The sequence below is a fragment of the Nelumbo lutea genome, chromosome 1 (assembly GCF_056320005.1).
Source record: "Nelumbo lutea isolate HS-2025 chromosome 1, American lotus-T2T, whole genome shotgun sequence".
Lineage (NCBI taxonomy): Eukaryota > Viridiplantae > Streptophyta > Magnoliopsida > Proteales > Nelumbonaceae > Nelumbo > Nelumbo lutea.
The window spans coordinates 135,017,627-135,027,907 of record NC_142684.1 but is presented as its reverse complement, the minus strand read 5'-3'; positions in this window follow the sequence as shown (position 1 = coordinate 135,027,907).

Genomic DNA, 10,281 nt, shown 5'->3' with positions numbered 1-10,281 from the left:
TTTTGTATGCCTTTCTTTGTGGGTCATCTTGGCAACTTGTAAATAAAGCATCTCTTTTTGTTCCTTTTCTCAAGCAAATTCTCTCTGGGTTGGCAAGCAATAAAGCACAGAATATGATATTCCACATTTTCACTGGTCTCTTATGTTTTTAACTTGTTTACTGAGACAGTGAGATGTTCAGTCAAAACTACAGTGGAATTATTTGATTCACAGAAGCACCATGAAGACCTTCAGGCATCATTACCTTCTACCGTGAAATCATGAACAATGACTTTCAATTTGTGAGCCAGTTCATGATAGATGAAAAATGATCCAAGATTTCCAAAACAGTGGTCAGTGGACAATAACCTTATCAAATGTAGCTAAAAGTATCATCTAGACCTCTTTTTTTTCTTCTGTTTCTAATATTTCCTTCTTTATCTGAAAAGTGCATGTGCTTTAATACTAAGATATGATCCCTTGTAACTATGGCTAGTGAATTGAATGATGGGGTGGATGATCTATTTGCCTTCTTCGTGGGTCTTCCTCACCCAAAACAAATGCTTCAATTGTTGGTGGTCTCATGCATATAAGAAAAATCTTAGCAAAGCCTTAAGTTATTCAGTTCTTCAGCCATTGGCAAATGGCTTTCAGAGGGTCTTCTAGAAGAATTATCATCATCGTCTATGCCGATGGTCACTTGGCACCCCTCCAAATAGCAACCTGTTGAAGTGTAGGCTCTCTGATATGGCTAGTGAGCTTCACGTGCACTTTGTTATGCCCCACCCACGTGCCTCACCCCTCACGGCCCTCACCAGACTTGGGGGTATGTATGGTGGACGACCCTCATTTTTTTCAGTGTACTGATGAAATACAGGATTGGTAGCAATCTTGATTGCACTCATATTGTCAGCAAACAAAGGAATAGTAGATGAGTGATCAGTATTCATGTCATGAAGAAGTGCCTTGAGCCTGATTATTTCACTGCATACTGAAAACATGACTCTGTATTCGGCCCTAATAGTCAACCAAGTGGATGGGGGATTCCATGTCCAAGATCCCACGATGGCACTTTACAAGGCTCGTGCCCAGGACATGGTTCAATCTTTTCAGAAAGCATAATTCATCCACACTAAGCAGGGCTTGAATTGAACTATTGATGCATTGGCCACATTTGCTGCTAAAGTTCGCCAAGGAGAAGCGGGAACGATCATTCAAATAGTAGGTTACATAGGGCTTCCATAGATGATATAGAGGATGTTGAAGGTGAAGACAACTGGCGAAGGGAATTGATTAGCCAATTTTAGGGGATAACCGATGACGGGGAACAAAAGTATTTGGTCCTGAAAGGGAAGCGGTACTATGGGGATAGGAGAGGCATTTTGTGACACTACATTGGACCCAGACGCATAGCTAGCATCCTGGGTGACACACATCATGGCATGTGTGGGGGAAATCTACCTCTTCATGGGTGCATACAACGACTAGGGATTTATTGACCCACACTCGTGGAAGATTCCTGGGCACTATAGAGTTGTCCCAATTGTGAAGCATGTCCTACCTTGGCAAAGATTGACGCAATGAAGAGAATGAATGGAGAACCCCATACACCATTAAGGGTGCAACTTGGGCGGGCCTAACCCAAGCCCGAACTGGCAGAGCTATACATATGTGTATAGTATACTTGGGCGGGCCCAATTATACATGTTTATAGTTGGGTTGGGCTCGAGCCCAAGAAATTAGGCTTTTTTAATTTTTAGTCCGGGCCCCAGCCTAGCCGTTATAGCTCGAATCTGGCCCGAACCCAATCCAACTATACACATATGTATATATATGTTAATTTTGCATATATATTTACTTATTTACATACATATATACATAAATTTATGTAAACATATTTGTATAAATACACACATATATATTATATATATATATATATATATCGGGGTGTGTGTGTGTGTATAATTTTAGAATGGGTTCATTGACCAACCTAAGCTCGGCTTGGACCTGACCCCAACCCGAGTTCATCAAATTCCAGTGCAAGTTGGGCCCAAGTTGGGAAAATTTGGGCACAGTCTAGGCTAAATCCTTAAGCCCCAAATTTTAGGGTCGGGCCTGGGTTAACCATAAACCCATCCCAACCCGCCTGACTTGCACCCCTATACACCATATATAATTAGCAAGGCACGTTCCCAGATGATCTGTGAGAAGCCCGTCATGTATGAAAACATGCCCTCAAGTTCTGGGTCAAAGGGGAAGCTATTCAAGCAAGGCTACAATGGACAACCTCAAATATATGTATCGGACAAAGAAGTCCAGAAAATACTAAAAGAATGCCATCAAGGGGAATGCAGAGGACACCAGGGAGCCATGACATTGCATGCGAAGATTCTGAATACAAGGTACTACTGGCCAACCCTGACCAAGGACAAAATGACTTTGTGCAAAAATGCAAAGAATGCAATTGCATGGAGAGCTCATTCACTGGTCACCACACCTGCTCCTAGAAATCTCTACTCCTTGGCCCTTCCATACTTGCGGGCTAGACTTCATAGGACCAATGCACCCGAATTTTGGGCGAAAGCAATGGATTCTCACGACTACTGTGTATTTTACGAAATGGGTAGAAGCAATAGCTTTGACACGAGCCACGAGGGAAGCAGTGAGGAATTTCACTAAGGAAAACATCATTTGTAGATTTAGTGTCCTCGAGTGTATTGCATCTAGTAATGGGACATCATTCGCTAACAGAATAGTTGGAGCACTCCTGGTTGAGTACCATGTCATACACCTCAAGTCGACTCCTTACTATTGCCGCGGCTGCAACAGTTGCAGTAGTCCCCAAGTAGAGTGTAACTTCTCCTTCACTCAACCTTCTGTTTACCTTGAACTCCTGCAGTGAGTTACACGCATGCGTTGAAGCCCTGGAGTCAATACACCAGGACGCAGAAGCTACCAATAAATTGGTTTTATGACACAAGATTCGAAATTACCTTTCTTGGATTCCAGGTAGGCAAGACAGTTCTTTTTCCAGTGGCCGGTCTTCTTGCAGAAGTGACAGGCATCCGATGCTTTGTCTTTCTTCTACTTCTTACCCTTAGTGGCTTTCTTTTGAGGCTTCTTTGCCTTCCTCTTTCTCCTGCCCGTCTTGTTAGCTTCAACAAGCATAGCTACAGGCTCATTCTTTCTAATCAGTTCTTCGGCACTTTGCAACATATTGTTGAGCTCTTGCAAGCTGACATTCAACTTGTTCATGTTATAGTTCATGATGAACGGATTAAAGGAAGGAAGCAAAGAATTAAGAATAGCATCTATCAGGGTTGCAGGGTCCAGCCCGGATCCAAGAGCCTCTAGTTCGTTGATGTATCCCATCATCCGAAGACAATAGTCGTGAACTTGTTGGCCCTTGGACATTTGTGTGGTCATGAACTGTTTCAAGAACTTTTGTCGAATAGAACGATTTTGCTCTTCATACATCGTCCTAAGACTTTCCAATATGTCATTGGCAAGTTCGATCTGATCAAACTGCCTCTGTATTGGGTTGTCTAAGGAGGCAATAATGTTACACCGGGCAAGGGAGTTTTTCTCCTCCCATTCCTGATAGTCTCTCCTTTGGGCCTCAGAAGCCCTGTCACCGGGACGCTCCGGGGCAGGATTCTTTGCCACTTTGTCTAGCTTTTCAGAAGCTAGGACCAACATAAGGTTCTTGTACCAGTCGACATAGTTTGGGCCCTTAAGCTTTTTGTCATCAAGAAGCTTTGCAAATGATCCGTTTTCCATTTTCTGATAAAAGAGCAAACATCAGTCCGCAACCTAATTTGATTCATGTTCATTTCATAGATATGGATTTTAATCTATGATCCATTTCCATTTATTCATCTCTGAGATTTCCCTCTTTTCTTAGTGATGGAGGCTACAGGTTGTCTCTGGAAATGTGGAAAATCACATAGGGTGTATGGAGCCAACTGTTTCAGCTGCATAACCCCACCACCTTTCAGTGAAGGATCACATCCACTCATCATATGAGTTTTCCCTTTGGCCTCTGTCAGACAAGGTTCAGAGCCGTTTTCAGGTAAACATTTCTGTCCAGTGAGTGCTTACCCATCATATTCATGAATGCCAAGGTACCGTGAGAGAGTTTCCATTTTCTAGTGAAGCCCCTCCCACATCGGTCTATGACGCCCCTATCATCTTATGAAACACTCAGACAAGCCCAACAGCAAATGGATAGCCCATTTTCTGGTGCGTTTCCTCATTACTGAGCATGGGCCAAGCACTTATGGACCATGTATATAGCACAATATACATCCATACATCTCATGCAGGGATAAATTGATCTAATCAATTAATTATCTGTAAGGCCCTTTGGAAACCCGTTAAAAAATCCATAATATTAACTATTAATATTATCTAGGTATATGGGTTGAATTAGGGTTACCCAGTTCGGCACATATAGCTTTATCCTTTGAAGTAGGCTTTTAACAGTTTTAACCATTTAAACTAGGCCTTTACAGGTTGGGCCGAATTAACCATTTAATTAAATTTCAATCCTCAAGCCCATTAATAGGAAAAATTAGGGCTGACTTTCAGCCTTGATTAAACCCTAGATTTGGTCCAAACAATTTTGAACCAATCTTGGTTCGAATGGGTCTAGGGTTTGATCTTTAATTAAATCATTAATTCAAGAAAAAATAATCTAAAATTAACTAACTAATAACAGAAAATCAAGAATTAGTTAACCTGGGCTGTTCACACACTCCATCCTGCAAAACAGAGGTTAGATCATAGATTGCAGTTTCACAAATTGCAAATCGCAGATGGCAAATGTCCCATCTGCGAAATCTCCTTCTCTGCACTGCCATCTTCAATCCAAAAATAAAATTAAATAGAAATCCTATTTCTATGAATAATTACATCTGATCAAATGCCTATACATTGAGTCTAAAAATAAAAGAAATTAATTGCAGACCAAATGTAATAAATAAATTCAAGAAACTGCAAATCTTGCAGTTCTCCCTGCGCAAATCAAGAATTCGATCTCCTCTTGTACGAACAGCCCATAAATCAAGAAAATCAAATAGAACTATTCTAAATAATAATAAGATTTATATAAAATTAATTTCAGATTATTTGCCCATCAATTTTGGGAACAAATTTCCCAAAACCCATATCTGTGCAAATTGGGTAGAACGCCTTCTCCCTATTTGCGCAGGTTTAGATCGGAAATAGAATGGTTCAAGATTTGAACCTGGCTCTGATACCAATAAAGGGATAGGAAATACATCACATGGACGCCCAAAGATTGCAGAATAAGAGGGCGAATTTCAAAAATAATTTCTCTCCCTACAACTGGGAATCGAATTCCCTATTTAGAAAATCATATTTTCAAGGATCGTTCTTGAACCATAAACTGAACCAGATCTTAACCAAAAGGAGTAGGGGGGATAATACCTGATACAGAGAAGCAGTATCTCCCAATGGAGGTGTTCATGCCCAAGGAAGGATCCAAAATCTGCTCCCACTGAAAATGGCGCAGTGTAGGGTTGAGCAGAATCAATAGTGTTCTTCCAAAAGAATTTGACCATTCTCAATAATCACCTGGATGGCTTGTGAATACAACTCCCACCAATCTTTTCTCCAAAAGATTGGTATCAAGATCCAATCTTGATATCTCCCCAGAACTGGAGATCGAACTGTTGTAGGCGGCGGCCGCAAGAAGGAGGCAGCAAGAGAGTATTTGCAGGGTGTAGATTCTCTCTTCTTGTGATCTCAGCTCTGAAGACAAGAATCTCTGTATTGTTTGCTTGTCATGTCTAAAGGTTGTCGTCCTCTCTTCCTTTTATAAACTTAAAGGGATCAGGTCCTAATCCCATTAGGGGTTGCTAACCAGATCATATCTGGATTAAAAGTCCCTTTAAGATAAGTGATAACCCTTATCTTATCTACAGATTAGATCAACCATCTCCTAATCTAATTAGGAAGTTTCCAGATCTAAATCTTATTTAGATCTTGGACTCTCTATGTGGATAGGGTGTGGTCCCAATCCTATCCGCTGATCCATCTCAGAATTCGCCCCTTAATTGACTAATCAAATTAGCCCAATTCCAAATGGGCTTAAGGCCCATTTAAGGTTATATATTCATTTAGCCTTCCAAACTGCTGCCCAATTGGGCTTCCTTGTATGGCGTGCGACCCAAACATTGATCTACACATTAGCCACATGGGTTTAGCCCAGCCTTTGTTACAATGCCTAGCCGAATACACTGTTATGGACAGTGCACCCCCTGAAACCTATCAGATGGACTCTATGGGCCCAACAGTTACCCTAAGTGGTCCCTGGGCCAAGCCACCTTGTAACACCCTGGGACTGTGGGCAAATGCAAGATTAGCCCATTAGGTATTATCCTCAGTGGTCTTACACTTAACCTCTCAGCCCATAATGAACATACACTACCCGACAAGAGAGGACATTTCTCTCTGCTGCAAGGAACAGTGTTGCACTCTCTGCTTGTATGGATCCCGGGAATTAAAACATTTTGCAAATCATTTCAAAACCATAATATATATACTTTTATATCTCATACAAAATATATTTTGCAAAACAAATCTCAACGATTGAAATCGGCTGCCGTTAGTCTTGGTTTCCATCAGTGAGAGTGCATCCCCGATCATTACCTTTGTCCGACAAAGGGGCTGATCTTGTCACTATAATCACACACTCAGATGATTTTTCAAACTGTCCCAACATACTCCGTTTTTGACCCCCACTAAGGATCTCATTGATTGGCACATCAAAGACAGTCCAATCCGACACCTAGTGCAGTATCATAATCGAGTCTAAGGATCGGGTGTAACTTTCTAGTTTTGCCCATCAATCTCCAAGGTCCAAGGCAATACTGGAAATCTGGTCCAGTTCAAATATTCAATTAATCCTACACTGTATGTGCCTAGGGTTTCACCCCGGTAGTTGAGACAAGCCACCCCAACTGACTTGGTGGCGCCACAGTGTCAGCCTTGTTAGGATAGGTCTCCCCAGACCGACCCACTGGCGGTGAACATTCTGAACTAACACAAGTGTCATTAAGTGTCCAGTTTAAGGGTATTACACAGAAACATACCAAGGGAACATGAATCAAATATGCAGTTTTATTCATTCACAATAAACTCATAAAGTACATCATTTTGATTGAAGCTAAGGGCATACAAAACTGTCTAACAGTTTTGACCCCTGCTAAGGATCTCACTGATTGGTATATCAAAGACAACCCAATCTGACACCTAGTGCAGTATCATAATCGAATCTTGGGGTCAGATGTAAGTTTCTAGTTTTGCCCATCAATCTCCAAGGTCTAGGGCAATACTGGAAATCTGGTCTAGTTCTAAGATTCAATTAATCCTACACTGTGTGTGCCTAGGGTCTCACCCTGGCAGCTGAGACAAGCCACCCCAACTGACTTGGTGGCACCACAGTGTCAGCCTTGTTAGGATTAGTCCCCAGACCGACCCATTGGCTATGACCATTCTAAACCAATACGAGTCTCATCAAGCGTCCAGTTTAAGGGTATTACACAGAAACATACCAAGGGAACATGAATCAAATATGCACTTTTATTCATTTATAATAAACTTATAAAGTACATCATCTTGATTGAAGCTAAGGGCACACAAAACTGTCTAACATACCTGAGCTGGGTAGCCAACCCAGTGCTAGTAAAAAAGGTAAACGGCAAGTAACGCATGTGCGTCGACTACACTGGCAAGTGGTGCATGCCCATGTGTGTCTTCGATGTCACCGCGGGTAAGATCTTAGGGTACATTGTCAACCGGCGCGGCATTGAGGCCAACCCGGACAAGATAAAGGCCATCCTAGATATGAGACCACCCCAAAAAGTAAAAAATGTTCAGAGGCTAAACGGCCGCATAGCCGCTCTAAGCCACTTCATGTCCAAATCGGCAAACTGCTATCTGCCTTTCTTTAAAGCAACCAAAGGCAAAGGGTTCGAATGGACCCGAGACTGCTAGCTCGTGTTCGATGAGCTAAAAAGCTACCTCGCTAGCGTATCAATCTTAACTAGGCCCTAAGAGGGCGAGGTCTTAGAACTGTACCTCTTGGCAAGCGATGAGGTGGTCAGTTCGGTACTAATAAAAAAAGTAGATCGGGTCCAACGACCCATCTATTATGTTAGTAAAATTTTGCAAGGAGTAGAGACGAGAGACCCGCAGATAGAAAAGTTTGCATATGCATTGATAATTACAGCTCAGAAACTCCGCCCATATTTCCAGGCTCACACTGTCATTGTCTTGACTGACAAACCTCTGAGGCAAATCTTACTCAAGCCCGAGGTTTCCGGTCGGCTGACGAAGTGGGCCATCGAGCTCAACGAGTATGACATCCAGATGCCACGAACTGCTATTAAGGTCCAAGCCTTGGTAGAATTTATCGTCGAGTGCATGTTCAGACTCGAAGTCCCTAGGCCGGTTGAGCCCGAGATCCCCAGTTTGGTTGAACCCAGAGCTCCCAGGCCAATAGAATTTGAACCCCGTGAAGTAGCAGCCAGGGTGGCATCTCTCCTAGTTAGGCCAAACACGAACTGGGATGAGGAGCCCTGGATCCTTCATGTAGATGGCTCCTCGAACCATCAGGGTAGCGGGGCTGGAATAGTGTTATGTGGCCCGGGTGGCACAAAATTGGAATACACACTACGCTTTGAGTTCGTGGCATACAACAACGGGGCGGAGTCTGAGGCATTGATAGCTGGGTTGAACCTAGTGCAAAAGGTAAGAGCAAAACACATAGTTATCTACAGCGATTCCCAGCTTGTGGTCAACCAGGTTACGGGCGAATACGAAGCACGCGAGCTAACTATGATTGCCTACCTGGAAAAAGTAAAGGAGGCTCTACTCAACTTCTAGTCACACTTCATCAGGCAAATCCCGAGGTCAGAGAACATTGAGGTCAACGCTCTGTCCCGGTTAGCCAGAATGAGTCACAACGTCATGAGAACCGTGTACATAGAGGACTTACCTCGGCCTAGCATTCTCAGTGGGGCAGAAGAGATCGCTCCCGTCCTTGAAGCAGAGTCGAGCTGGATCGACCCACTCACGAGCTTCTTGCTAGATGGAACCCTCCCTGTGGACCGTAATGCAGCTAGGAGGGTGCAGCGCTAGGCAATCAAATACGTCATAATAGACGAACGGCTGTACCGACGGTCCTACACGCTCCCCTACTTGCATTGCTTGCGACCTGCTGAGGCCGAGCTCGTACTCCACGACACACATGAAGGTCTGTGCGGCGGACACTTGGGAGGTAGGGCCCTCGCCCAAAAGGAACTTCGACAAGGGTACTACTGGCCAACGATGAAGGCAGAGGTCGTTGAGCTCGTAAGAAAATGCGATAAGTGTCAAAAGCATGCCAATATCCACCATCAGTCTGCCGCCGACCTCAAGTACCTCACCAGTCCATGGCCCTTTGCACAATGGGGCATCGACCTCCTGGGGCCATTCCCGTCAGCAACAGGTGGGAGGAAGTTCCTAATGGTGGCGGTAGATTACTTCACAAATTGGGTAGAAGCTGAACCTCTCGCAACAGTTACAACTCGAAACATATAGAACTTCTTCTGGAAGAACATAGTATGTTGCTTCGGGTTACCTCGGGTATTGATCTGCGACAATGGCAAGCAGTTTGAAGATATCAATTTTCAGGAATGGTGCCAAGATATGGGGATTCAACAGAACTTCACATCGGCCGCGCACTCGCTGGCAAACAATCAGACAGAAGTAATGAACAGAGCTATCCTCCGCGGGCTGAAAGCGAGACTAGACCAAGCTAAAGAGTTGTGGGCGGATGAACTACCAAATGTTCTATGGGCTCACTGAACTATGGAAAAAACTTCCTTGAGAGAGACCCCCTTTAACCTCACCTACAGCACCGAAGCGGTAATCCCAGTGGAGATCAAAATACCTACACTACGACTAGAAGCATACGAGGATCAGATAAACGAAGATGAGTTGCATACCAACCTCGACCTACTGGATGAGGTAAGAGACCTCGTGTACATTCAGACCGCAACATACCAGCAAAGAGTAGCTCGGTACTACAACGCCAGAGTAAAAAATCAAAACTTCCGCGTTGGCGACCTAGTCCTCCATAAGATCATGGCACCCGAGCCCGGCATGGGCAAACTTGGACCGAATGGGAATGGCCCTACCGAGTAAAGAGAGCGCTCGGGGGGCATACGAGCTCGAAACCTTAGAGGGCAAACAAGTACCCCAAGCTTGGAACGTCGTTAACTTGAGACAATA